The sequence below is a fragment of the Equus asinus genome, chromosome 2 (genome assembly GCF_041296235.1).
Source record: "Equus asinus isolate D_3611 breed Donkey chromosome 2, EquAss-T2T_v2, whole genome shotgun sequence".
Lineage (NCBI taxonomy): Eukaryota > Metazoa > Chordata > Mammalia > Perissodactyla > Equidae > Equus > Equus asinus.
The window spans coordinates 86,658,835-86,685,722 of NC_091791.1; the positions used below are offsets into that span (position 1 = coordinate 86,658,835).

The 26,888-nt window shown below is 69.9% G+C and overlaps 6 non-coding genes across 6 annotated transcripts; all 6 read right to left on the reverse strand.

Moving 5' to 3' along the window:
* Positions 1 to 3,904: 3,904 nt before the first annotated feature.
* On the reverse strand, positions 3,905 to 4,023 carry LOC139044629 (5S ribosomal RNA). The gene has a single exon (XR_011501696.1). It is a non-coding gene; the product is annotated as a 5S ribosomal RNA (ribosomal RNA).
* A 4,130-nt stretch (positions 4,024 to 8,153) lies between these two features.
* LOC139044630 (5S ribosomal RNA) lies at positions 8,154 to 8,272 on the reverse strand. The gene has a single exon (XR_011501697.1). It is a non-coding gene; the product is annotated as a 5S ribosomal RNA (ribosomal RNA).
* Positions 8,273 to 12,383: 4,111 nt separating this feature from the next.
* Positions 12,384 to 12,502, reverse strand: LOC139044631 (5S ribosomal RNA). The gene has a single exon (XR_011501698.1). It is a non-coding gene; the product is annotated as a 5S ribosomal RNA (ribosomal RNA).
* A 4,127-nt stretch (positions 12,503 to 16,629) lies between these two features.
* Positions 16,630 to 16,748, reverse strand: LOC139044632 (5S ribosomal RNA). The gene has a single exon (XR_011501699.1). It is a non-coding gene; the product is annotated as a 5S ribosomal RNA (ribosomal RNA).
* A 4,130-nt stretch (positions 16,749 to 20,878) lies between these two features.
* LOC139044633 (5S ribosomal RNA) lies at positions 20,879 to 20,997 on the reverse strand. The gene has a single exon (XR_011501700.1). It is a non-coding gene; the product is annotated as a 5S ribosomal RNA (ribosomal RNA).
* Positions 20,998 to 25,131: 4,134 nt separating this feature from the next.
* Positions 25,132 to 25,250, reverse strand: LOC139044634 (5S ribosomal RNA). Its single transcript, XR_011501701.1, has one exon. It is a non-coding gene; the product is annotated as a 5S ribosomal RNA (ribosomal RNA).
* Between the last annotated feature and the right edge of the window lie 1,638 nt (positions 25,251 to 26,888).

Here is a 26,888-nt window from a genome sequence, read left to right on the forward strand (position 1 = left end):
GGAGGCCTGGAGCAGCCCGGGGTGCGAGGAGGCGGGGCGGGGCGGGCGGCGGTGGGAAACGAGGGGTGGTGGGGGCGGCGGTGGGGGCGGGGATGGGGGCGGGGCGCCTGGCTGGGCGCTCTCCCCTCGCGGCCCGGGAACACTCCAGGCCGCCCTGGCCGCTCGGATCCGGCGATGGGTCGCAGGAGATGCGGCTGCTGGGAGGGGGGTGGCGCGGGGCACTTGGCCCGAGGCGTCGGGGCGTCGGGCCGCCGGGCCCGTGCTCCTCTGAGTCCCCTCCGGCCCGAGGGGCCTCCCAGCGGGAGCCCTGACCTCTGCGGCGCCGGCCGGGCCCCGACTTGCCCAAACCCAGGCGGAGCCACCGGCGCGACCAGAGGGCGTCAGCGGAAGCCCGCCGCGCTGCCCCTGAGGGAGCGGGGAGGCGGGGCGGCCACACTTCCCCCCCGCCAGCGCCGCCCAGGAGACCGGCACCCCGCCCCCAACCCGCCCCTCGCGGGGACCCTGGACAGCTCCTGCTGGCGCCAGCCCAGAGACCCAGAGACAGAGACAGAGACAGAGACACGGAGAAACAGAGAAACGGCGACACGGAGAGGATCCAAGACACGGACCTAGACAGACACCCACCCTGACCCAGAGAGGCTCTGCCCAAGAGCTCGCTTCCCCCCCAGGAGGGCGGTGGTGCTGGAGCTGGGCCCGGGCCAGGAGGCAGGGGCCCCGGGGCTGGCGATCACCCCTGGGGCCCTAGGCCGCGCAGACAGGCTCTCAGGAGTCCCGGGCTCCCGGCATCGCTGCCCCGCCATCGCCCAGGAACCACAGGCAGGCACCGGAGCTCGCTGGCGCGCTCTGTCTGCGCTTGCGTGTGCGTGTGCTTGTGCGGGTTGTGCGAGTGGGTGTGTAGGCGTGTGTGTGTGTGTGTGTGTGTGTGTGCGCGCGCGCGCGCGCCTGTGTGTCTGTGTGCCTGTGTGTGTGTGTGCGTCCGGGTTTGTGTGTTCCTTTCTCTCCGCTTCTTCGCTCTGGCTCTTTTCCTCTTTCTGCCGGGCACCCCCGACCTTACTGAGTTGATAGAAGGAGCAGGCAGAAAAGTCAGGGCCCAGAGAACTTGGCACGAGAAAGCAGCTCCATCTACCAGACATGTAGAAGCCCCTCCCCGACGACCGACCGCAGCGTCCCCGTTCTGCTCAAGTGCCGCTGGGGACGTTGCCCGGGATCTCCCGCCCGCTAGGTCACCGACGAAGGCGCCTCCGTCTTCCCAAGAGCGCGCTCGCGCCCAGGACGGAGGGAGGAGCAGCACGGTGTGATGACGGGGAGGAAGAGTCGCGTCCGAAGGCCCGTCGGTGCCTGCCGACGTCCCGGCTCTCCCTGTCTCGAGACCTCTGGGCTTCAGGGTTCTGTGCCGCAAGGCTTTCCCGCCGCACCCCCCGGGACCCAGGGCGCGCTGTGTGCGCTGCCCGTCTCCAGCGTTTGGGCCCTGTGGGCCTTCTTGCGTCCCACTGGAAAGGGGACCCTGGGACGGAGAGAAGATGGGCAGGGGGCGGGCTTCGGCAAAGAGAGCGACGGCCATCCACAGACGTCCGACGAGGCCCTCCGGGGCGCCAAGCTCTCCATTTTCCACGGCACGTGTCCTCGTCAGGTTCTGCCACCTCTGGCCGGCATGCGTAGGCACACCGCTGGTCTTGCGGCCCCAGAGGCGAGGAGGCGAACGCCCCGGAGGCCGAGATTGGCACCCGCGTTCTCGGCTGCTGGGTGGCCAGCACCTAGGAGAGTGTCTGGCCGGAAGCAGCCAGGCGATCGATCCCTGGGTGCTGGATGAGCCTCGGCGGCAAGAAGTAGGCTCGTGGGGAAGGACGGCGGCCGAGGCCCGGGCCCCCACCGAGGCCGCGCTCCGTGCTGAGCGGTCTGCTCCGTATTTCCCGCTTGCGTTCTCACCAGCACTCGCCCCCGCAAGGAGGCACGAACGCCAGGACCCCCTCGCACCAGAGGAGGAAAGCGCAGCTCAGGGAGGGCACGTCACTCGCGGGAGACGGCGCCCCTTGGGTTTCAGCTCAGGACTTCGGTCTCCCGAGCCTGCGTTTCGGGGCAAGGCTCCGGTCCCGCGCTCCGGGAAACTGACAGGGACGCAGTCCCGCTTCTCCCCGCAGAAGGTGCTCCTCGGAGATCAGATCCGGGGACCCGTCAGAACCACCCCGGGCACGAGCTGGCAGGGAGCGACGCGCACCGCACCCCCCCCCTCCCCCATCCCGCAGCCCGCAGCCCGCAGCCCGAGGAAGCGAGGAGCAGGCGATAGAGGCGCTGGGTTGGCAGGAGGGGAAACGGGGCCGGCAGGAGAAGCGAACCGCGAAGAGACTCCCTCCCAGGACGACGATGGCTGAACGGGGAGAGGAGGGAGCTTTGGGTCCTCTCTCGTCCTGCTTTGACCGGGATGTCCCCATTTTTCCACAGCGAGCGAGTATGGCTCTTGGATTCGGTGGGGAAGACGTGATTTATCTGGAGGACTTTTCCCTTCGGGGGTTCAAAGTCCGTTCTCTGAGGCAAGGCTCCCTCTCTGCCTCCCTGTCCTTCCCATTCGCCTCCCCGGAAGCCAGCTCTCCTCCCGGTTTCCTGGATCCCTTGGCCACGGTCCTCTGTTGCAAACACAGGCAGGTGCAAAGAAGATGCGAAAGGCTGCCCGAGCCACGCGAACGGAAAGCTGAAGCCAGGGAGCCAGGAAGGGCTGGCTGCTGAGGGAGGACGTGTCCTGTCAGGAGGCTTTTCAACTCCCTCTGACAGATGCGGCCTGGAGGGGCGGGGCCCGGCCGGGGCCCTGGGGTGGTAGGGGTCGGGTGTGAGGGGGTGGGTGGGGAGGCGGGGGGAGGCGGGAAGAGAGGGAGGCCCCCGAGTGAGGGGACACCAAAAGCCTCAGCCATCAAGACTCCTCGTCTTTGCATCCAGCGTTCTCAAACTCAAAACGAACGCAAGCTCATCCACCAGGAGCAACGTAGCAGCGTTTCCAAGCGAGGCAGGACCGCCCGAAGGCGAAAGCAGAATGGGATCCTAGTCAGGTGGAGCTTGAAACTCAGACCCACCCACCCCCCTACCCCCCCCCACCACCACCACCTCCCCCCCTCCCCCCCACCCCGGGAAGGGGGCTTCTGGAAGGAAAAGCGAGACAAACTGACAGGGACAAACTTAGGTCGGGAAAGGAGTGTTGATTGTGAATGAGCCTCTCAAGGACAAGCAAGCGGGTACCAGGTTTTAGAAGATGACCTGCAGCGGCAGAGACGCCAGCAAAGGCAGAAGCCATCCCGTCTTGGGTGAGGTGCCCGAGACGCTCCTCTCTAACCCAGTCCGCCCTGTCCTTGGAGAAGCGGGCGGTGTCTGGAAAAGCCTGACCAGGTGCCTTTCCTCGGTGGGCGGGGCTGGTCGCTTTGGGACCCGTTTGGGCCTCCCGGCACCGCCGTGGAATCCGTTCCACCTGACAGGACGACTCTACCCGGCGGCTGGGGCGGCGGGGGCGGGGCGCCGAGGGAAGGGCTGGGGTGTCACCGGAGCGGGAGCCGAGCGGGTGGGAAGAGGCCGAGGCCAGAGGGAGCCGGCCGGCGGCGTGTGCGGCGTCGGGGTCCCGGTCCCGGTCCCGGTCCCGGTCCCGCCGGGCTGGCCCCGATTGGCCCTGGGTTCGGGTGGGGCCGCGAGCTGGAAGGGTTGGGCTGTGGCGGGGAGGGGTTGGGCCCTGCCCATGGGCGGCGCCGGCGGGCCCGCGGTGCGGAGGGGGGCGGGAGGGGAGGGGGAGGGTGGGGGGGGTCGGGCTGGCTGGAGGGGTGGGGGGCGTCCGCGGAGGACGGAGGCCGGAGGCCGCAGGACGGAGGAGGGGCGGCAGGAGCGCGGAGGGAGCCGCGCCCGGCCGGCGGCAAAAGGCGAGGGAGGCAAAAGCCTACAGCACCCGGTATTCCCAGGCGGTCTCCCATCCAAGTACTAACCAGGCCCGACCCTGCTTAGCTTCCGAGATCAGACGAGATCGGGCGCGTTCAGGGTGGTATGGCCGTAGACGCTGGCGCCTGCCGCCGGCGCCCCTAAGAAGCCGCGCCGCGTCGCCCGGCCCGCGGCTCGCGCGCGCCCAGGCCTCTGTGACGCGCACCCGCCGCCGGCGCCCCCTGCGCCCGCGCCCGGCCTGCCGCCTTCCTCCCGCTGCTGCCTCCCGCCGCGGCCGCCTCGGGCGCGGCCAGCGGGCCAGCCAAACCCTGCGCTGCCCCGCCCTGCTGCCCTCCCAGGGCGCGGAGGCCTGGAGCAGCCCGGGGTGCGAGGAGGCGGGGCGGGGCGGGCGGCGGTGGGAAACGAGGGGTGGTGGGGGCGGCGGTGGGGGCGGGGATGGGGGCGGGGCGCCTGGCTGGGCGCTCTCCCCTCGCGGCCCGGGAACACTCCAGGCCGCCCTGGCCGCTCGGATCCGGCGATGGGTCGCAGGAGATGCGGCTGCTGGGAGGGGGGTGGCGCGGGGCACTTGGCCCGAGGCGTCGGGGCGTCGGGCCGCCGGGCCCGTGCTCCTCTGAGTCCCCTCCGGCCCGAGGGGCCTCCCAGCGGGAGCCCTGACCTCTGCGGCGCCGGCCGGGCCCCGACTTGCCCAAACCCAGGCGGAGCCACCAGCGCGACCAGAGGGCGTCAGCGGAAGCCGCCGCGCTGCCCCTGAGGGAGCGGGGAGGCGGGGCGGCCACACTTCCCCCCCGCCAGCGCCGCCCAGGAGACCGGCACCCCGCCCCCAACCCGCCCCTCGCGGGGACCCTGGACAGCTCCTGCTGGCGCCAGCCCAGAGACCCAGAGACAGAGACAGAGACAGAGACACGGAGAAACAGAGAAACGGCGACACGGAGAGGATCCAAGACACGGACCTAGACAGACACCCACCCTGACCCAGAGAGGCTCTGCCCAAGAGCTCGCTTGCCCCCCAGGAGGGCGGTGGTGCTGGAGCTGGGCCCGGGCCAGGAGGCAGGGGCCCCGGGGCTGGCGATCACCCCTGGGGCCCTAGGCCGCGCAGACAGGCTCTCAGGAGTCCCGGGCTCCCGGCATCGCTGCCCCGCCATCGCCCAGGAACCACAGGCAGGCACCGGAGCTCGCTGGCGCGCTCTGTCTGCGCTTGCGTGTGCGTGTGCTTGTGCGGGTTGTGCGAGTGGGTGTGTAGGCGTGTGTGTGTGTGTGTGTGTGTGTGTGTGCGCGCGCGCGCGCGCCTGTGTGTCTGTGTGCCTGTGTGTGTGTGTGCGTCCGGGTTTGTGTGTTCCTTTCTCTCCGCTTCTTCGCTCTGGCTCTTTTCCTCTTTCTGCCGGGCACCCCCGACCTTACTGAGTTGATAGAAGGAGCAGGCAGAAAAGTCAGGGCCCAGAGAACTTGGCACGAGAAAGCAGCTCCATCTACCAGACATGTAGAAGCCCCTCCCCGACGACCGACCGCAGCGTCCCCGTTCTGCTCAAGTGCCGCTGGGGACGTTGCCCGGGATCTCCCGCCCGCTAGGTCACCGACGAAGGCGCCTCCGTCTTCCCAAGAGCGCGCTCGCGCCCAGGACGGAGGGAGGAGCAGCACGGTGTGATGACGGGGAGGAAGAGTCGCGTCCGAAGGCCCGTCGGTGCCTGCCGACGTCCCGGCTCTCCCTGTCTCGAGACCTCTGGGCTTCAGGGTTCTGTGCCGCAAGGCTTTCCCGCCGCACCCCCCGGGACCCAGGGCGCGCTGTGTGCGCTGCCCGTCTCCAGCGTTTGGGCCCTGTGGGCCTTCTTGCGTCCCACTGGAAAGGGGACCCTGGGACGGAGAGAAGATGGGCAGGGGGCGGGCTTCGGCAAAGAGAGCGACGGCCATCCACAGACGTCCGACGAGGCCCTCCGGGGCGCCAAGCTCTCCATTTTCCACGGCACGTGTCCTCGTCAGGTTCTGCCACCTCTGGCCGGCATGCGTAGGCACACCGCTGGTCTTGCGGCCCCAGAGGCGAGGAGGCGAACGCCCCGGAGGCCGAGATTGGCACCCGCGTTCTCGGCTGCTGGGTGGCCAGCACCTAGGAGAGTGTCTGGCCGGAAGCAGCCAGGCGATCGATCCCTGGGTGCTGGATGAGCCTCGGCGGCAAGAAGTAGGCTCGTGGGGAAGGACGGCGGCCGAGGCCCGGGCCCCCACCGAGGCCGCGCTCCGTGCTGAGCGGTCTGCTCCGTATTTCCCGCTTGCGTTCTCACCAGCACTCGCCCCCGCAAGGAGGCACGAACGCCAGGACCCCCTCGCACCAGAGGAGGAAAGCGCAGCTCAGGGAGGGCACGTCACTCGCGGGAGACGGCGCCCCTTGGGTTTCAGCTCAGGACTTCGGTCTCCCGAGCCTGCGTTTCGGGGCAAGGCTCCGGTCCCGCGCTCCGGGAAACTGACAGGGACGCAGTCCCGCTTCTCCCCGCAGAAGGTGCTCCTCGGAGATCAGATCCGGGGACCCGTCAGAACCACCCCGGGCACGAGCTGGCAGGGAGCGACGCGCACCGCACCCCCCCCTCCCCCATCCCGCAGCCCGCAGCCCGCAGCCCGAGGAAGCGAGGAGCAGGCGATAGAGGCGCTGGGTTGGCAGGAGGGGAAACGGGGCCGGCAGGAGAAGCGAACCGCGAAGAGACTCCCTCCCAGGACGACGATGGCTGAACGGGGAGAGGAGGGAGCTTTGGGTCCTCTCTCGTCCTGCTTTGACCGGGATGTCCCCATTTTTCCACAGCGAGCGAGTATGGCTCTTGGATTCGGTGGGGAAGACGTGATTTATCTGGAGGACTTTTCCCTTCGGGGGTTCAAAGTCCGTTCTCTGAGGCAAGGCTCCCTCTCTGCCTCCCTGTCCTTCCCATTCGCCTCCCCGGAAGCCAGCTCTCCTCCCGGTTTCCTGGATCCCTTGGCCACGGTCCTCTGTTGCAAACACAGGCAGGTGCAAAGAAGATGCGAAAGGCTGCCCGAGCCACGCGAACGGAAAGCTGAAGCCAGGGAGCCAGGAAGGGCTGGCTGCTGAGGGAGGACGTGTCCTGTCAGGAGGCTTTTCAACTCCCTCTGACAGATGCGGCCTGGAGGGGCGGGGCCCGGCCGGGGCCCTGGGGTGGTAGGGGTCGGGTGTGAGGGGGTGGGTGGGGAGGCGGGGGGAGGCGGGAAGAGAGGGAGGCCCCCGAGTGAGGGGACACCAAAAGCCTCAGCCATCAAGACTCCTCGTCTTTGCATCCAGCGTTCTCAAACTCAAAACGAACGCAAGCTCATCCACCAGGAGCAACGTAGCAGCGTTTCCAAGCGAGGCAGGACCGCCCGAAGGCGAAAGCAGAATGGGATCCTAGTCAGGTGGAGCTTGAAACTCAGACCCACCCACCCCCCTACCCCCCCCCACCACCACCACCTCCCCCCCTCCCCCCCACCCCGGGAAGGGGGCTTCTGGAAGGAAAAGCGAGACAAACTGACAGGGACAAACTTAGGTCGGGAAAGGAGTGTTGATTGTGAATGAGCCTCTCAAGGACAAGCAAGCGGGTACCAGGTTTTAGAAGATGACCTGCAGCGGCAGAGACGCCAGCAAAGGCAGAAGCCATCCCGTCTTGGGTGAGGTGCCCGAGACGCTCCTCTCTAACCCAGTCCGCCCTGTCCTTGGAGAAGCGGGCGGTGTCTGGAAAAGCCTGACCAGGTGCCTTTCCTCGGTGGGCGGGGCTGGTCGCTTTGGGACCCGTTTGGGCCTCCCGGCACCGCCGTGGAATCCGTTCCACCTGACAGGACGACTCTACCCGGCGGCTGGGGCGGCGGGGGCGGGGCGCCGAGGGAAGGGCTGGGGTGTCACCGGAGCGGGAGCCGAGCGGGTGGGAAGAGGCCGAGGCCAGAGGGAGCCGGCCGGCGGCGTGTGCGGCGTCGGGGTCCCGGTCCCGGTCCCGGTCCCGGTCCCGCCGGGCTGGCCCCGATTGGCCCTGGGTTCGGGTGGGGCCGCGAGCTGGAAGGGTTGGGCTGTGGCGGGGAGGGGTTGGGCCCTGCCCATGGGCGGCGCCGGCGGGCCCGCGGTGCGGAGGGGGGCGGGAGGGGAGGGGGAGGGTGGGGGGGGTCGGGCTGGCTGGAGGGGTGGGGGGCGTCCGCGGAGGACGGAGGCCGGAGGCCGCAGGACGGAGGAGGGGCGGCAGGAGCGCGGAGGGAGCCGCGCCCGGCCGGCGGCAAAAGGCGAGGGAGGCAAAAGCCTACAGCACCCGGTATTCCCAGGCGGTCTCCCATCCAAGTACTAACCAGGCCCGACCCTGCTTAGCTTCCGAGATCAGACGAGATCGGGCGCGTTCAGGGTGGTATGGCCGTAGACGCTGGCGCCTGCCGCCGGCGCCCCTAAGAAGCCGCGCCGCGTCGCCCGGCCCGCGGCTCGCGCGCGCCCAGGCCTCTGTGACGCGCACCCGCCGCCGGCGCCCCCTGCGCCCGCGCTCGGCCTGCCGCCTTCCTCCCGCTGCTGCCTCCCGCCGCGGCCGCCTCGGGCGCGGCCAGCGGGCCAGCCAAACCCTGCGCTGCCCCGCCCTGCTGCCCTCCCAGGGCGCGGAGGCCTGGAGCAGCCCGGGGTGCGAGGAGGCGGGGCGGGGCGGGCGGCGGTGGGAAACGAGGGGTGGTGGGGGCGGCGGTGGGGGCGGGGATGGGGGCGGGGCGCCTGGCTGGGCGCTCTCCCCTCGCGGCCCGGGAACACTCCAGGCCGCCCTGGCCGCTCGGATCCGGCGATGGGTCGCAGGAGATGCGGCTGCTGGGAGGGGGGTGGCGCGGGGCACTTGGCCCGAGGCGTCGGGGCGTCGGGCCGCCGGGCCCGTGCTCCTCTGAGTCCCCTCCGGCCCGAGGGGCCTCCCAGCGGGAGCCCTGACCTCTGCGGCGCCGGCCGGGCCCCGACTTGCCCAAACCCAGGCGGAGCCACCGGCGCGACCAGAGGGCGTCAGCGGAAGCCCGCCGCGCTGCCCCTGAGGGAGCGGGGAGGCGGGGCGGCCACACTTCCCCCCCGCCAGCGCCGCCCAGGAGACCGGCACCCCGCCCCCAACCCGCCCCTCGCGGGGACCCTGGACAGCTCCTGCTGGCGCCAGCCCAGAGACCCAGAGACAGAGACAGAGACAGAGACACGGAGAAACAGAGAAACGGCGACACGGAGAGGATCCAAGACACGGACCTAGACAGACACCCACCCTGACCCAGAGAGGCTCTGCCCAAGAGCTCGCTTCCCCCCCAGGAGGGCGGTGGTGCTGGAGCTGGGCCCGGGCCAGGAGGCAGGGGCCCCGGGGCTGGCGATCACCCCTGGGGCCCTAGGCCGCGCAGACAGGCTCTCAGGAGTCCCGGGCTCCCGGCATCGCTGCCCCGCCATCGCCCAGGAACCACAGGCAGGCACCGGAGCTCGCTGGCGCGCTCTGTCTGCACTTGCGTGTGCGTGTACGTGTGCGTGTTGTGCGAGTGGGTGTGTAGGCGTGTGTGTGTGTGTGTGTGTGTGTGTGCGTGCGCGCGCCTGTGTGTGTGTGTGCGTCCGGGTTTGTGTGTTCCTTTCTCTCCGCTTCTTCGCTCTGGCTCTTTTCCTCTTTCTGCCGGGCACCCCCGACCTTACTGAGTTGATAGAAGGAGCAGGCAGAAAAGTCAGGGCCCAGAGAACTTGGCACGAGAAAGCAGCTCCATCTACCAGACATGTAGAAGCCCCTCCCCGACGACCGACCGCAGCGTCCCCGTTCTGCTCAAGTGCCGCTGGGGACGTTGCCCGGGATCTCCCGCCCGCTAGGTCACCGACGAAGGCGCCTCCGTCTTCCCAAGAGCGCGCTCGCGCCCAGGACGGAGGGAGGAGCAGCACGGTGTGATGACGGGGAGGAAGAGTCGCGTCCGAAGGCCCGTCGGTGCCTGCCGACGTCCCGGCTCTCCCTGTCTCGAGACCTCTGGGCTTCAGGGTTCTGTGCCGCAAGGCTTTCCCGCCGCACCCCCCGGGACCCAGGGCGCGCTGTGTGCGCTGCCCGTCTCCAGCGTTTGGGCCCTGTGGGCCTTCTTGCGTCCCACTGGAAAGGGGACCCTGGGACGGAGAGAAGATGGGCAGGGGGCGGGCTTCGGCAAAGAGAGCGACGGCCATCCACAGACGTCCGACGAGGCCCTCCGGGGCGCCAAGCTCTCCATTTTCCACGGCACGTGTCCTCGTCAGGTTCTGCCACCTCTGGCCGGCATGCGTAGGCACACCGCTGGTCTTGCGGCCCCAGAGGCGAGGAGGCGAACGCCCCGGAGGCCGAGATTGGCACCCGCGTTCTCGGCTGCTGGGTGGCCAGCACCTAGGAGAGTGTCTGGCCGGAAGCAGCCAGGCGATCGATCCCTGGGTGCTGGATGAGCCTCGGCGGCAAGAAGTAGGCTCGTGGGGAAGGACGGCGGCCGAGGCCCGGGCCCCCACCGAGGCCGCGCTCCGTGCTGAGCGGTCTGCTCCGTATTTCCCGCTTGCGTTCTCACCAGCACTCGCCCCCGCAAGGAGGCACGAACGCCAGGACCCCCTCGCACCAGAGGAGGAAAGCGCAGCTCAGGGAGGGCACGTCACTCGCGGGAGACGGCGCCCCTTGGGTTTCAGCTCAGGACTTCGGTCTCCCGAGCCTGCGTTTCGGGGCAAGGCTCCGGTCCCGCGCTCCGGGAAACTGACAGGGACGCAGTCCCGCTTCTCCCCGCAGAAGGTGCTCCTCGGAGATCAGATCCGGGGACCCGTCAGAACCACCCCGGGCACGAGCTGGCAGGGAGCGACGCGCACCGCACCCCCCCCCTCCCCCATCCCGCAGCCCGCAGCCCGCAGCCCGAGGAAGCGAGGAGCAGGCGATAGAGGCGCTGGGTTGGCAGGAGGGGAAACGGGGCCGGCAGGAGAAGCGAACCGCGAAGAGACTCCCTCCCAGGACGACGATGGCTGAACGGGGAGAGGAGGGAGCTTTGGGTCCTCTCTCGTCCTGCTTTGACCGGGATGTCCCCATTTTTCCACAGCGAGCGAGTATGGCTCTTGGATTCGGTGGGGAAGACGTGATTTATCTGGAGGACTTTTCCCTTCGGGGGTTCAAAGTCCGTTCTCTGAGGCAAGGCTCCCTCTCTGCCTCCCTGTCCTTCCCATTCGCCTCCCCGGAAGCCAGCTCTCCTCCCGGTTTCCTGGATCCCTTGGCCACGGTCCTCTGTTGCAAACACAGGCAGGTGCAAAGAAGATGCGAAAGGCTGCCCGAGCCACGCGAACGGAAAGCTGAAGCCAGGGAGCCAGGAAGGGCTGGCTGCTGAGGGAGGACGTGTCCTGTCAGGAGGCTTTTCAACTCCCTCTGACAGATGCGGCCTGGAGGGGCGGGGCCCGGCCGGGGCCCTGGGGTGGTAGGGGTCGGGTGTGAGGGGGTGGGTGGGGAGGCGGGGGGAGGCGGGAAGAGAGGGAGGCCCCCGAGTGAGGGGACACCAAAAGCCTCAGCCATCAAGACTCCTCGTCTTTGCATCCAGCGTTCTCAAACTCAAAACGAACGCAAGCTCATCCACCAGGAGCAACGTAGCAGCGTTTCCAAGCGAGGCAGGACCGCCCGAAGGCGAAAGCAGAATGGGATCCTAGTCAGGTGGAGCTTGAAACTCAGACCCACCCACCCCCCTACCCCCCCCCCACCACCACCACCTCCCCCCCTCCCCCCCACCCCGGGAAGGGGGCTTCTGGAAGGAAAAGCGAGACAAACTGACAGGGACAAACTTAGGTCGGGAAAGGAGTGTTGATTGTGAATGAGCCTCTCAAGGACAAGCAAGCGGGTACCAGGTTTTAGAAGATGACCTGCAGCGGCAGAGACGCCAGCAAAGGCAGAAGCCATCCCGTCTTGGGTGAGGTGCCCGAGACGCTCCTCTCTAACCCAGTCCGCCCTGTCCTTGGAGAAGCGGGCGGTGTCTGGAAAAGCCTGACCAGGTGCCTTTCCTCGGTGGGCGGGGCTGGTCGCTTTGGGACCCGTTTGGGCCTCCCGGCACCGCCGTGGAATCCGTTCCACCTGACAGGACGACTCTACCCGGCGGCTGGGGCGGCGGGGGCGGGGCGCCGAGGGAAGGGCTGGGGTGTCACCGGAGCGGGAGCCGAGCGGGTGGGAAGAGGCCGAGGCCAGAGGGAGCCGGCCGGCGGCGTGTGCGGCGTCGGGGTCCCGGTCCCGGTCCCGGTCCCGGTCCCGCCGGGCTGGCCCCGATTGGCCCTGGGTTCGGGTGGGGCCGCGAGCTGGAAGGGTTGGGCTGTGGCGGGGAGGGGTTGGGCCCTGCCCATGGGCGGCGCCGGCGGGCCCGCGGTGCGGAGGGGGGCGGGAGGGGAGGGGGAGGGTGGGGGGGGTCGGGCTGGCTGGAGGGGTGGGGGGCGTCCGCGGAGGACGGAGGCCGGAGGCCGCAGGACGGAGGAGGGGCGGCAGGAGCGCGGAGGGAGCCGCGCCCGGCCGGCGGCAAAAGGCGAGGGAGGCAAAAGCCTACAGCACCCGGTATTCCCAGGCGGTCTCCCATCCAAGTACTAACCAGGCCCGACCCTGCTTAGCTTCCGAGATCAGACGAGATCGGGCGCGTTCAGGGTGGTATGGCCGTAGACGCTGGCGCCTGCCGCCGGCGCCCCTAAGAAGCCGCGCCGCGTCGCCCGGCCCGCGGCTCGCGCGCGCCCAGGCCTCTGTGACGCGCACCCGCCGCCGGCGCCCCCTGCGCCCGCGCCCGGCCTGCCGCCTTCCTCCCGCTGCTGCCTCCCGCCGCGGCCGCCTCGGGCGCGGCCAGCGGGCCAGCCAAACCCTGCGCTGCCCCGCCCTGCTGCCCTCCCAGGGCGCGGAGGCCTGGAGCAGCCCGGGGTGCGAGGAGGCGGGGCGGGGCGGGCGGCGGTGGGAAACGAGGGGTGGTGGGGGCGGCGGTGGGGGCGGGGATGGGGGCGGGGCGCCTGGCTGGGCGCTCTCCCCTCGCGGCCCGGGAACACTCCAGGCCGCCCTGGCCGCTCGGATCCGGCGATGGGTCGCAGGAGATGCGGCTGCTGGGAGGGGGGTGGCGCGGGGCACTTGGCCCGAGGCGTCGGGGCGTCGGGCCGCCGGGCCCGTGCTCCTCTGAGTCCCCTCCGGCCCGAGGGGCCTCCCAGCGGGAGCCCTGACCTCTGCGGCGCCGGCCGGGCCCCGACTTGCCCAAACCCAGGCGGAGCCACCGGCGCGACCAGAGGGCGTCAGCGGAAGCCCGCCGCGCTGCCCCTGAGGGAGCGGGGAGGCGGGGCGGCCACACTTCCCCCCCGCCAGCGCCGCCCAGGAGACCGGCACCCCGCCCCCAACCCGCCCCTCGCGGGGACCCTGGACAGCTCCTGCTGGCGCCAGCCCAGAGACCCAGAGACAGAGACAGAGACAGAGACACGGAGAAACAGAGAAACGGCGACACGGAGAGGATCCAAGACACGGACCTAGACAGACACCCACCCTGACCCAGAGAGGCTCTGCCCAAGAGCTCGCTTCCCCCCCAGGAGGGCGGTGGTGCTGGAGCTGGGCCCGGGCCAGGAGGCAGGGGCCCCGGGGCTGGCGATCACCCCTGGGGCCCTAGGCCGCGCAGACAGGCTCTCAGGAGTCCCGGGCTCCCGGCATCGCTGCCCCGCCATCGCCCAGGAACCACAGGCAGGCACCGGAGCTCGCTGGCGCGCTCTGTCTGCGCTTGCGTGTGCGTGTGCTTGTGCGGGTTGTGCGAGTGGGTGTGTAGGCGTGTGTGTGTGTGTGTGTGTGTGTGCGCGCGCGCGCGCGCCTGTGTGTCTGTGTGCCTGTGTGTGTGTGTGCGTCCGGGTTTGTGTGTTCCTTTCTCTCCGCTTCTTCGCTCTGGCTCTTTTCCTCTTTCTGCCGGGCACCCCCGACCTTACTGAGTTGATAGAAGGAGCAGGCAGAAAAGTCAGGGCCCAGAGAACTTGGCACGAGAAAGCAGCTCCATCTACCAGACATGTAGAAGCCCCTCCCCGACGACCGACCGCAGCGTCCCCGTTCTGCTCAAGTGCCGCTGGGGACGTTGCCCGGGATCTCCCGCCCGCTAGGTCACCGACGAAGGCGCCTCCGTCTTCCCAAGAGCGCGCTCGCGCCCAGGACGGAGGGAGGAGCAGCACGGTGTGATGACGGGGAGGAAGAGTCGCGTCCGAAGGCCCGTCGGTGCCTGCCGACGTCCCGGCTCTCCCTGTCTCGAGACCTCTGGGCTTCAGGGTTCTGTGCCGCAAGGCTTTCCCGCCGCACCCCCCGGGACCCAGGGCGCGCTGTGTGCGCTGCCCGTCTCCAGCGTTTGGGCCCTGTGGGCCTTCTTGCGTCCCACTGGAAAGGGGACCCTGGGACGGAGAGAAGATGGGCAGGGGGCGGGCTTCGGCAAAGAGAGCGACGGCCATCCACAGACGTCCGACGAGGCCCTCCGGGGCGCCAAGCTCTCCATTTTCCACGGCACGTGTCCTCGTCAGGTTCTGCCACCTCTGGCCGGCATGCGTAGGCACACCGCTGGTCTTGCGGCCCCAGAGGCGAGGAGGCGAACGCCCCGGAGGCCGAGATTGGCACCCGCGTTCTCGGCTGCTGGGTGGCCAGCACCTAGGAGAGTGTCTGGCCGGAAGCAGCCAGGCGATCGATCCCTGGGTGCTGGATGAGCCTCGGCGGCAAGAAGTAGGCTCGTGGGGAAGGACGGCGGCCGAGGCCCGGGCCCCCACCGAGGCCGCGCTCCGTGCTGAGCGGTCTGCTCCGTATTTCCCGCTTGCGTTCTCACCAGCACTCGCCCCCGCAAGGAGGCACGAACGCCAGGACCCCCTCGCACCAGAGGAGGAAAGCGCAGCTCAGGGAGGGCACGTCACTCGCGGGAGACGGCGCCCCTTGGGTTTCAGCTCAGGACTTCGGTCTCCCGAGCCTGCGTTTCGGGGCAAGGCTCCGGTCCCGCGCTCCGGGAAACTGACAGGGACGCAGTCCCGCTTCTCCCCGCAGAAGGTGCTCCTCGGAGATCAGATCCGGGGACCCGTCAGAACCACCCCGGGCACGAGCTGGCAGGGAGCGACGCGCACCGCACCCCCCCCTCCCCCATCCCGCAGCCCGCAGCCCGCAGCCCGAGGAAGCGAGGAGCAGGCGATAGAGGCGCTGGGTTGGCAGGAGGGGAAACGGGGCCGGCAGGAGAAGCGAACCGCGAAGAGACTCCCTCCCAGGACGACGATGGCTGAACGGGGAGAGGAGGGAGCTTTGGGTCCTCTCTCGTCCTGCTTTGACCGGGATGTCCCCATTTTTCCACAGCGAGCGAGTATGGCTCTTGGATTCGGTGGGGAAGACGTGATTTATCTGGAGGACTTTTCCCTTCGGGGGTTCAAAGTCCGTTCTCTGAGGCAAGGCTCCCTCTCTGCCTCCCTGTCCTTCCCATTCGCCTCCCCGGAAGCCAGCTCTCCTCCCGGTTTCCTGGATCCCTTGGCCACGGTCCTCTGTTGCAAACACAGGCAGGTGCAAAGAAGATGCGAAAGGCTGCCCGAGCCACGCGAACGGAAAGCTGAAGCCAGGGAGCCAGGAAGGGCTGGCTGCTGAGGGAGGACGTGTCCTGTCAGGAGGCTTTTCAACTCCCTCTGACAGATGCGGCCTGGAGGGGCGGGGCCCGGCCGGGGCCCTGGGGTGGTAGGGGTCGGGTGTGAGGGGGTGGGTGGGGAGGCGGGGGGAGGCGGGAAGAGAGGGAGGCCCCCGAGTGAGGGGACACCAAAAGCCTCAGCCATCAAGACTCCTCGTCTTTGCATCCAGCGTTCTCAAACTCAAAACGAACGCAAGCTCATCCACCAGGAGCAACGTAGCAGCGTTTCCAAGCGAGGCAGGACCGCCCGAAGGCGAAAGCAGAATGGGATCCTAGTCAGGTGGAGCTTGAAACTCAGACCCACCCACCCCCCTACCCCCCCCCACCACCACCACCTCCCCCCCTCCCCCCCACCCCGGGAAGGGGGCTTCTGGAAGGAAAAGCGAGACAAACTGACAGGGACAAACTTAGGTCGGGAAAGGAGTGTTGATTGTGAATGAGCCTCTCAAGGACAAGCAAGCGGGTACCAGGTTTTAGAAGATGACCTGCAGCGGCAGAGACGCCAGCAAAGGCAGAAGCCATCCCGTCTTGGGTGAGGTGCCCGAGACGCTCCTCTCTAACCCAGTCCGCCCTGTCCTTGGAGAAGCGGGCGGTGTCTGGAAAAGCCTGACCAGGTGCCTTTCCTCGGTGGGCGGGGCTGGTCGCTTTGGGACCCGTTTGGGCCTCCCGGCACCGCCGTGGAATCCGTTCCACCTGACAGGACGACTCTACCCGGCGGCTGGGGCGGCGGGGGCGGGGCGCCGAGGGAAGGGCTGGGGTGTCACCGGAGCGGGAGCCGAGCGGGTGGGAAGAGGCCGAGGCCAGAGGGAGCCGGCCGGCGGCGTGTGCGGCGTCGGGGTCCCGGTCCCGGTCCCGGTCCCGGTCCCGCCGGGCTGGCCCCGATTGGCCCTGGGTTCGGGTGGGGCCGCGAGCTGGAAGGGTTGGGCTGTGGCGGGGAGGGGTTGGGCCCTGCCCATGGGCGGCGCCGGCGGGCCCGCGGTGCGGAGGGGGGCGGGAGGGGAGGGGGAGGGTGGGGGGGGTCGGGCTGGCTGGAGGGGTGGGGGGCGTCCGCGGAGGACGGAGGCCGGAGGCCGCAGGACGGAGGAGGGGCGGCAGGAGCGCGGAGGGAGCCGCGCCCGGCCGGCGGCAAAAGGCGAGGGAGGCAAAAGCCTACAGCACCCGGTATTCCCAGGCGGTCTCCCATCCAAGTACTAACCAGGCCCGACCCTGCTTAGCTTCCGAGATCAGACGAGATCGGGCGCGTTCAGGGTGGTATGGCCGTAGACGCTGGCGCCTGCCGCCGGCGCCCCTAAGAAGCCGCGCCGCGTCGCCCGGCCCGCGGCTCGCGCGCGCCCAGGCCTCTGTGACGCGCACCCGCCGCCGGCGCCCCCTGCGCCCGCGCCCGGCCTGCCGCCTTCCTCCCGCTGCTGCCTCCCGCCGCGGCCGCCTCGGGCGCGGCCAGCGGGCCAGCCAAACCCTGCGCTGCCCCGCCCTGCTGCCCTCCCAGGGCGCGGAGGCCTGGAGCAGCCCGGGGTGCGAGGAGGCGGGGCGGGGCGGGCGGCGGTGGGAAACGAGGGGTGGTGGGGGCGGCGGTGGGGGCGGGGATGGGGGCGGGGCGCCTGGCTGGGCGCTCTCCCCTCGCGGCCCGGGAACACTCCAGGCCGCCCTGGCCGCTCGGATCCGGCGATGGGTCGCAGGAGATGCGGCTGCTGGGAGGGGGGTGGCGCGGGGCACTTGGCCCGAGGCGTCGGGGCGTCGGGCCGCCGGGCCCGTGCTCCTCTGAGTCCCCTCCGGCCCGAGGGGCCTCCCAGCGGGAGCCCTGACCTCTGCGGCGCCGGCCGGGCCCCGACTTGCCCAAACCCAGGCGGAGCCACCGGCGCGACCAGAGGGCGTCAGCGGAAGCCCGCCGCGCTGCCCCTGAGGGAGCGGGGAGGCGGGGCGGCCACCCTTCCCCCCGCCAGCGCCGCCCAGGAGACCGGCACCCCGCCCCCAACCCGCCCCTCGCGGGGACCCTGGACAGCTCCTGCTGGCGCCAGCCCAGAGACCCAGAGACAGAGACAGAGACAGAGACACGGAGAAACAGAGAAACGGCGACACGGAGAGGATCCAAGACACGGACCTAGACAGACACCCACCCTGACCCAGAGAGGCTCTGCCCAAGAGCTCGCTTCCCCCCCAGGAGGGCGGTGGTGCTGGAGCTGGGCCCGGGCCAGGAGGCAGGGGCCCCGGGGCTGGCGATCACCCCTGGGGCCCTAGGCCGCGCAGACAGGCTCTCAGGAGTCCCGGGCTCCCGGCATCGCTGCCCCGCCATCGCCCAGGAACCACAGGCAGGCACCGGAGCTCGCTGGCGCGCTCTGTCTGCGCTTGCGTGTGCGTGTGCGTGTGCGTGTTGTGCGAGTGGGTGTGTAGGCGTGTGTGTGTGTGTGCGCGCGCGCGCGCCTGTGTGTCTGTGTGCCTGTGTGTGTGTGTGCGTCCGGGTTTGTGTGTTCCTTTCTCTCCGCTTCTTCGCTCTGGCTCTTTTCCTCTTTCTGCCGGGCACCCCCGACCTTACTGAGTTGATAGAAGGAGCAGGCAGAAAAGTCAGGGCCCAGAGAACTTGGCACGAGAAAGCAGCTCCATCTACCAGACATGTAGAAGCCCCTCCCCGACGACCGACCGCAGCGTCCCCGTTCTGCTCAAGTGCCGCTGGGGACGTTGCCCGGGATCTCCCGCCCGCTAGGTCACCGACGAAGGCGCCTCCGTCTTCCCAAGAGCGCGCTCGCGCCCAGGACGGAGGGAGGAGCAGCACGGTGTGATGACGGGGAGGAAGAGTCGCGTCCGAAGGCCCGTCGGTGCCTGCCGACGTCCCGGCTCTCCCTGTCTCGAGACCTCTGGGCTTCAGGGTTCTGTGCCGCAAGGCTTTCCCGCCGCACCCCCCGGGACCCAGGGCGCGCTGTGTGCGCTGCCCGTCTCCAGCGTTTGGGCCCTGTGGGCCTTCTTGCGTCCCACTGGAAAGGGGACCCTGGGACGGAGAGAAGATGGGCAGGGGGCGGGCTTCGGCAAAGAGAGCGACGGCCATCCACAGACGTCCGACGAGGCCCTCCGGGGCGCCAAGCTCTCCATTTTCCACGGCACGTGTCCTCGTCAGGTTCTGCCACCTCTGGCCGGCATGTGTAGGTAGGCACACCGCTGGTCTTGCGGCCCCAGAGGCGAGGAGGCGAACGCCCCGGAGGCCGAGATTGGCACCCGCGTTCTCGGCTGCTGGGTGGCCAGCACCTAGGAGAGTGTCTGGCCGGAAGCAGCCAGGCGATCGATCCCTGGGTGCTGGATGAGCCTCGGCGGCAAGAAGTAGGCTCGTGGGGAAGGACGGCGGCCGAGGCCCGGGCCCCCACCGAGGCCGCGCTCCGTGCTGAGCGGTCTGCTCCGTATTTCCCGCTTGCGTTCTCACCAGCACTCGCCCCCGCAAGGAGGCACGAACGCCAGGACCCCCTCGCACCAGAGGAGGAAAGCGCAGCTCAGGGAGGGCACGTCACTCGCGGGAGACGGCGCCCCTTGGGTTTCAGCTCAGGACTTCGGTCTCCCGAGCCTGCGTTTCGGGGCAAGGCTCCGGTCCCGCGCTCCGGGAAACTGACAGGGACGCAGTCCCGCTTCTCCCCGCAGAAGGTGCTCCTCGGAGATCAGATCCGGGGACCCGTCAGAACCACCCCGGGCACGAGCTGGCAGGGAGCGACGCGCACCGCACCCCCCCCTCCCCCATCCCGCAGCCCGCAGCCCGCAGCCCGAGGAAGCGAGGAGCAGGCGATAGAGGCGCTGGGTTGGCAGGAGGGGAAACGGGGCCGGCAGGAGAAGCGAACCGCGAAGAGACTCCCTCCCAGGACGACGATGGCTGAACGGGGAGAGGAGGGAGCTTTGGGTCCTCTCTCGTCCTGCTTTGACCGGGATGTCCCCATTTTTCCACAGCGAGCGAGTATGGCTCTTGGATTCGGTGGGGAAGACGTGATTTATCTGGAGGACTTTTCCCTTCGGGGGTTCAAAGTCCGTTCTCTGAGGCAAGGCTCCCTCTCTGCCTCCCTGTCCTTCCCATTCGCCTCCCCGGAAGCCAGCTCTCCTCCCGGTTTCCTGGATCCCTTGGCCACGGTCCTCTGTTGCAAACACAGGCAGGTGCAAAGAAGATGCGAAAGGCTGCCCGAGCCACGCGAACGGAAAGCTGAAGCCAGGGAGCCAGGAAGGGCTGGCTGCTGAGGGAGGACGTGTCCTGTCAGGAGGCTTTTCAACTCCCTCTGACAGATGCGGCCTGGAGGGGCGGGGCCCGGCCGGGGCCCTGGGGTGGTAGGGGTCGGGTGTGAGGGGGTGGGTGGGGAGGCGGGGGGAGGCGGGAAGAGAGGGAGGCCCCCGAGTGAGGGGACACCAAAAGCCTCAGCCATCAAGACTCCTCGTCTTTGCATCCAGCGTTCTCAAACTCAAAACGAACGCAAGCTCATCCACCAGGAGCAACGTAGCAGCGTTTCCAAGCGAGGCAGGACCGCCCGAAGGCGAAAGCAGAATGGGATCCTAGTCAGGTGGAGCTTGAAACTCAGACCCACCCACCCCCCTACCCCCCCCCACCACCACCACCTCCCCCCCTCCCCCCCACCCCGGGAAGGGGGCTTCTGGAAGGAAAAGCGAGACAAACTGACAGGGACAAACTTAGGTCGGGAAAGGAGTGTTGATTGTGAATGAGCCTCTCAAGGACAAGCAAGCGGGTACCAGGTTTTAGAAGATGACCTGCAGCGGCAGAGACGCCAGCAAAGGCAGAAGCCATCCCGTCTTGGGTGAGGTGCCCGAGACGCTCCTCTCTAACCCAGTCCGCCCTGTCCTTGGAGAAGCGGGCGGTGTCTGGAAAAGCCTGACCAGGTGCCTTTCCTCGGTGGGCGGGGCTGGTCGCTTTGGGACCCGTTTGGGCCTCCCGGCACCGCCGTGGAATCCGTTCCACCTGACAGGACGACTCTACCCGGCGGCTGGGGCGGCGGGGGCGGGGCGCCGAGGGAAGGGCTGGGGTGTCACCGGAGCGGGAGCCGAGCGGGTGGGAAGAGGCCGAGGCCAGAGGGAGCCGGCCGGCGGCGTGTGCGGCGTCGGGGTCCCGGTCCCGGTCCCGGTCCCGGTCCCGGTCCCGGTCCCGCCGGGCTGGCCCCGATTGGCCCTGGGTTCGGGTGGGGCCGCGAGCTGGAAGGGTTGGGCTGTGGCGGGGAGGGGTTGGGCCCTGCCCATGGGCGGCGCCGGCGGGCCCGCGGTGCGGAGGGGGGCGGGAGGGGAGGGGGAGGGTGGGGGGGGTCGGGCTGGCTGGAGGGGTGGGGGGCGTCCGCGGAGGACGGAGGCCGGAGGCCGCAGGACGGAGGAGGGGCGGCAGGAGCGCGGAGGGAGCCGCGCCCGGCCGGCGGCAAAAGGCGAGGGAGGCAAAAGCCTACAGCACCCGGTATTCCCAGGCGGTCTCCCATCCAAGTACTAACCAGGCCCGACCCTGCTTAGCTTCCGAGATCAGACGAGATCGGGCGCGTTCAGGGTGGTATGGCCGTAGACGCTGGCGCCTGCCGCCGGCGCCCCTAAGAAGCCGCGCCGCGTCGCCCGGCCCGCGGCTCGCGCGCGCCCAGGCCTCTGTGACGCGCACCCGCCGCCGGCGCCCCCTGCGCCCGCGCCCGGCCTGCCGCCTTCCTCCCGCTGCTGCCTCCCGCCGCGGCCGCCTCGGGCGCGGCCAGCGGGCCAGCCAAACCCTGCGCTGCCCCGCCCTGCTGCCCTCCCAGGGCGCGGAGGCCTGGAGCAGCCCGGGGTGCGAGGAGGCGGGGCGGGGCGGGCGGCGGTGGGAAACGAGGGGTGGTGGGGGCGGCGGTGGGGGCGGGGATGGGGGCGGGGCGCCTGGCTGGGCGCTCTCCCCTCGCGGCCCGGGAACACTCCAGGCCGCCCTGGCCGCTCGGATCCGGCGATGGGTCGCAGGAGATGCGGCTGCTGGGAGGGGGGTGGCGCGGGGCACTTGGCCCGAGGCGTCGGGGCGTCGGGCCGCCGGGCCCGTGCTCCTCTGAGTCCCCTCCGGCCCGAGGGGCCTCCCAGCGGGAGCCCTGACCTCTGCGGCGCCGGCCGGGCCCCGACTTGCCCAAACCCAGGCGGAGCCACCGGCGCGACCAGAGGGCGTCAGCGGAAGCCCGCCGCGCTGCCCCTGAGGGAGCGGGGAGGCGGGGCGGCCACCCTTCCCCCCGCCAGCGCCGCCCAGGAGACCGGCACCCCGCCCCCAACCCGCCCCTCGCGGGGACCCTGGACAGCTCCTGCTGGCGCCAGCCCAGAGACCCAGAGACAGAGACAGAGACAGAGACACGGAGAAACAGAGAAACGGCGACACGGAGAGGATCCAAGACACGGACCTAGACAGACACCCACCCTGACCCAGAGAGGCTCTGCCCAAGAGCTCGCTTCCCCCCCAGGAGGGCGGTGGTGCTGGAGCTGGGCCCGGGCCAGGAGGCAGGGGCCCCGGGGCTGGCGATCACCCCTGGGGCCCTAGGCCGCGCAGACAGGCTCTCAGGAGTCCCGGGCTCCCGGCATCGCTGCCCCGCCATCGCCCAGGAACCACAGGCAGGCACCGGAGCTCGCTGGCGCGCTCTGTCTGCGCTTGCGTGTGCGTGTGCGTGTGCGTGTTGTGCGAGTGGGTGTGTAGGCGTGTGTGTGTGTGTGTGCGCGCGCGCGCGCCTGTGTGTCTGTGTGCCTGTGTGTGTGTGTGCGTCCGGGTTTGTGTGTTCCTTTCTCTCCGCTTCTTCGCTCTGGCTCTTTTCCTCTTTCTGCCGGGCACCCCCGACCTTACTGAGTTGATAGAAGGAGCAGGCAGAAAAGTCAGGGCCCAGAGAACTTGGCACGAGAAAGCAGCTCCATCTACCAGACATGTAGAAGCCCCTCCCCGACGACCGACCGCAGCGTCCCCGTTCTGCTCAAGTGCCGCTGGGGACGTTGCCCGGGATCTCCCGCCCGCTAGGTCACCGACGAAGGCGCCTCCGTCTTCCCAAGAGCGCGCTCGCGCCCAGGACGGAGGGAGGAGCAGCACGGTGTGATGACGGGGAGGAAGAGTCGCGTCCGAAGGCCCGTCGGTGCCTGCCGACGTCCCGGCTCTCCCTGTCTCGAGACCTCTGGGCTTCAGGGTTCTGTGCCGCAAGGCTTTCCCGCCGCACCCCCCGGGACCCAGGGCGCGCTGTGTGCGCTGCCCGTCTCCAGCGTTTGGGCCCTGTGGGCCTTCTTGCGTCCCACTGGAAAGGGGACCCTGGGACGGAGAGAAGATGGGCAGGGGGCGGGCTTCGGCAAAGAGAGCGACGGCCATCCACAGACGTCCGACGAGGCCCTCCGGGGCGCCAAGCTCTCCATTTTCCACGGCACGTGTCCTCGTCAGGTTCTGCCACCTCTGGCCGGCATGTGTAGGTAGGCACACCGCTGGTCTTGCGGCCCCAGAGGCGAGGAGGCGAACGCCCCGGAGGCCGAGATTGGCACCCGCGTTCTCGGCTGCTGGGTGGCCAGCACCTAGGAGAGTGTCTGGCCGGAAGCAGCCAGGCGATCGATCCCTGGGTGCTGGATGAGCCTCGGCGGCAAGAAGTAGGCTCGTGGGGAAGGACGGCGGCCGAGGCCCGGGCCCCCACCGAGGCCGCGCTCCGTGCTGAGCGGTCTGCTCCGTATTTCCCGCTTGCGTTCTCACCAGCACTCGCCCCCGCAAGGAGGCACGAACGCCAGGACCCCCTCGCACCAGAGGAGGAAAGCGCAGCTCAGGGAGGGCACGTCACTCGCGGGAGACGGCGCCCCTTGGGTTTCAGCTCAGGACTTCGGTCTCCCGAGCCTGCGTTTCGGGGCAAGGCTCCGGTCCCGCGCTCCGGGAAACTGACAGGGACGCAGTCCCGCTTCTCCCCGCAGAAGGTGCTCCTCGGAGATCAGATCCGGGGACCCGTCAGAACCACCCCGGGCACGAGCTGGCAGGGAGCGACGCGCACCGCACCCCCCCCCCTCCCCCATCCCGCAGCCCGCAGCCCGCAGCCCGAGGAAGCGAGGAGCAGGCGATAGAGGCGCTGGGTTGGCAGGAGGGGAAACGGGGCCGGCAGGAGAAGCGAACCGCGAAGAGACTCCCTCCCAGGACGACGATGGCTGAACGGGGAGAGGAGGGAGCTTTGGGTCCTCTCTCGTCCTGCTTTGACCGGGATGTCCCCATTTTTCCACAGCGAGCGAGTATGGCTCTTGGATTCGGTGGGGAAGACGTGATTTATCTGGAGGACTTTTCCCTTCGGGGGTTCAAAGTCCGTTCTCTGAGGCAAGGCTCCCTCTCTGCCTCCCTGTCCTTCCCATTCGCCTCCCCGGAAGCCAGCTCTCCTCCCGGTTTCCTGGATCCCTTGGCCACGGTCCTCTGTTGCAAACACAGGCAGGTGCAAAGAAGATGCGAAAGGCTGCCCGAGCCACGCGAACGGAAAGCTGAAGCCAGGGAGCCAGGAAGGGCTGGCTGCTGAGGGAGGACGTGTCCTGTCAGGAGGCTTTTCAACTCCCTCTGACAGATGCGGCCTGGAGGGGCGGGGCCCGGCCGGGGCCCTGGGGTGGTAGGGGTCGGGTGTGAGGGGGTGGGTGGGGAGGCGGGGGGAGGCGGGAAGAGAGGGAGGCCCCCGAGTGAGGGGACACCAAAAGCCTCAGCCATCAAGACTCCTCGTCTTTGCATCCAGCGTTCTCAAACTCAAAACGAACGCAAGCTCATCCACCAGGAGCAACGTAGCAGCGTTTCCAAGCGAGGCAGGACCGCCCGAAGGCGAAAGCAGAATGGGATCCTAGTCAGGTGGAGCTTGAAACTCAGACCCACCCACCCCCCTACCCCCCCCCACCACCACCACCTCCCCCCCTCCCCCCCACCCCGGGAAGGGGGCTTCTGGAAGGAAAAGCGAGACAAACTGACAGGGACAAACTTAGGTCGGGAAAGGAGTGTTGATTGTGAATGAGCCTCTCAAGGACAAGCAAGCGGGTACCAGGTTTTAGAAGATGACCTGCAGCGGCAGAGACGCCAGCAAAGGCAGAAGCCATCCCGTCTTGGGTGAGGTGCCCGAGACGCTCCTCTCTAACCCAGTCCGCCCTGTCCTTGGAGAAGCGGGCGGTGTCTGGAAAAGCCTGACCAGGTGCCTTTCCTCGGTGGGCGGGGCTGGTCGCTTTGGGACCCGTTTGGGCCTCCCGGCACCGCCGTGGAATCCGTTCCACCTGACAGGACGACTCTACCCGGCGGCTGGGGCGGCGGGGGCGGGGCGCCGAGGGAAGGGCTGGGGTGTCACCGGAGCGGGAGCCGAGCGGGTGGGAAGAGGCCGAGGCCAGAGGGAGCCGGCCGGCGGCGTGTGCGGCGTCGGGGTCCCGGTCCCGGTCCCGGTCCCGGTCCCGGTCCCGGTCCCGCCGGGCTGGCCCCGATTGGCCCTGGGTTCGGGTGGGGCCGCGAGCTGGAAGGGTTGGGCTGTGGCGGGGAGGGGTTGGGCCCTGCCCATGGGCGGCGCCGGCGGGCCCGCGGTGCGGAGGGGGGCGGGAGGGGAGGGGGAGGGTGGGGGGGGTCGGGCTGGCTGGAGGGGTGGGGGGCGTCCGCGGAGGACGGAGGCCGGAGGCCGCAGGACGGAGGAGGGGCGGCAGGAGCGCGGAGGGAGCCGCGCCCGGCCGGCGGCAAAAGGCGAGGGAGGCAAAAGCCTACAGCACCCGGTATTCCCAGGCGGTCTCCCATCCAAGTACTAACCAGGCCCGACCCTGCTTAGCTTCCGAGATCAGACGAGATCGGGCGCGTTCAGGGTGGTATGGCCGTAGACGCTGGCGCCTGCCGCCGGCGCCCCTAAGAAGCCGCGCCGCGTCGCCCGGCCCGCGGCTCGCGCGCGCCCAGGCCTCTGTGACGCGCACCCGCCGCCGGCGCCCCCTGCGCCCGCGCCCGGCCTGCCGCCTTCCTCCCGCTGCTGCCTCCCGCCGCGGCCGCCTCGGGCGCGGCCAGCGGGCCAGCCAAACCCTGCGCTGCCCCGCCCTGCTGCCCTCCCAGGGCGCGGAGGCCTGGAGCAGCCCGGGGTGCGAGGAGGCGGGGCGGGGCGGGCGGCGGTGGGAAACGAGGGGTGGTGGGGGCGGCGGTGGGGGCGGGGATGGGGGCGGGGCGCCTGGCTGGGCGCTCTCCCCTCGCGGCCCGGGAACACTCCAGGCCGCCCTGGCCGCTCGGATCCGGCGATGGGTCGCAGGAGATGCGGCTGCTGGGAGGGGGGTGGCGCGGGGCACTTGGCCCGAGGCGTCGGGGCGTCGGGCCGCCGGGCCCGTGCTCCTCTGAGTCCCCTCCGGCCCGAGGGGCCTCCCAGCGGGAGCCCTGACCTCTGCGGCGCCGGCCGGGCCCCGACTTGCCCAAACCCAGGCGGAGCCACCGGCGCGACCAGAGGGCGTCAGCGGAAGCCCGCCGCGCTGCCCCTGAGGGAGCGGGGAGGCGGGGCGGCCACCCTTCCCCCCGCCAGCGCCGCCCAGGAGACCGGCACCCCGCCCCCAACCCGCCCCTCGCGGGGACCCTGGACAGCTCCTGCTGGCGCCAGCCCAGAGACCCAGAGACAGAGACAGAGACAGAGACACGGAGAAACAGAGCAACGGCGACACGGAGAGGATCCAAGACACGGACCTAGACAGACACCCACCCTGACCCAGAGAGGCTCTGCCCAAGAGCTCGCTTCCCCCCCAGGAGGGCGGTGGTGCTGGAGCTGGGCCCGGGCCAGGAGGCAGGGGCCCCGGGGCTGGCGATCACCCCTGGGGCCCTAGGCCGCGCAGACAGGCTCTCAGGAGTCCCGGGCTCCCGGCATCGCTGCCCCGCCATCGCCCAGGAACCACAGGCAGGCACCGGAGCTCGCTGGCGCGCTCTGTCTGCACTTGCGTGTGCGTGTACGTGTGCGTGTTGTGCGAGTGGGTGTGTAGGCGTGTGTGTGTGTGTGTGTGCGCGCGCGCGCGCCTGTGTGTCTGTGTGCCTGTGTGTGTGTGTGCGTCCGGGTTTGTGTGTTCCTTTCTCTCCGCTTCTTCGCTCTGGCTCTTTTCCTCTTTCTGCCGGGCACCCCCGACCTTACTGAGTTGATAGAAGGAGCAGGCAGAAAAGTCAGGGCCCAGAGAACTTGGCACGAGAAAGCAGCTCCATCTACCAGACATGTAGAAGCCCCTCCCCGACGACCGACCGCAGCGTCCCCGTTCTGCTCAAGTGCCGCTGGGGACGTTGCCCGGGATCTCCCGCCCGCTAGGTCACCGACGAAGGCGCCTCCGTCTTCCCAAGAGCGCGCTCGCGCCCAGGACGGAGGGAGGAGCAGCACGGTGTGATGACGGGGAGGAAGAGTCGCGTCCGAAGGCCCGTCGGTGCCTGCCGACGTCCCGGCTCTCCCTGTCTCGAGACCTCTGGGCTTCAGGGTTCTGTGCCGCAAGGCTTTCCCGCCGCACCCCCCGGG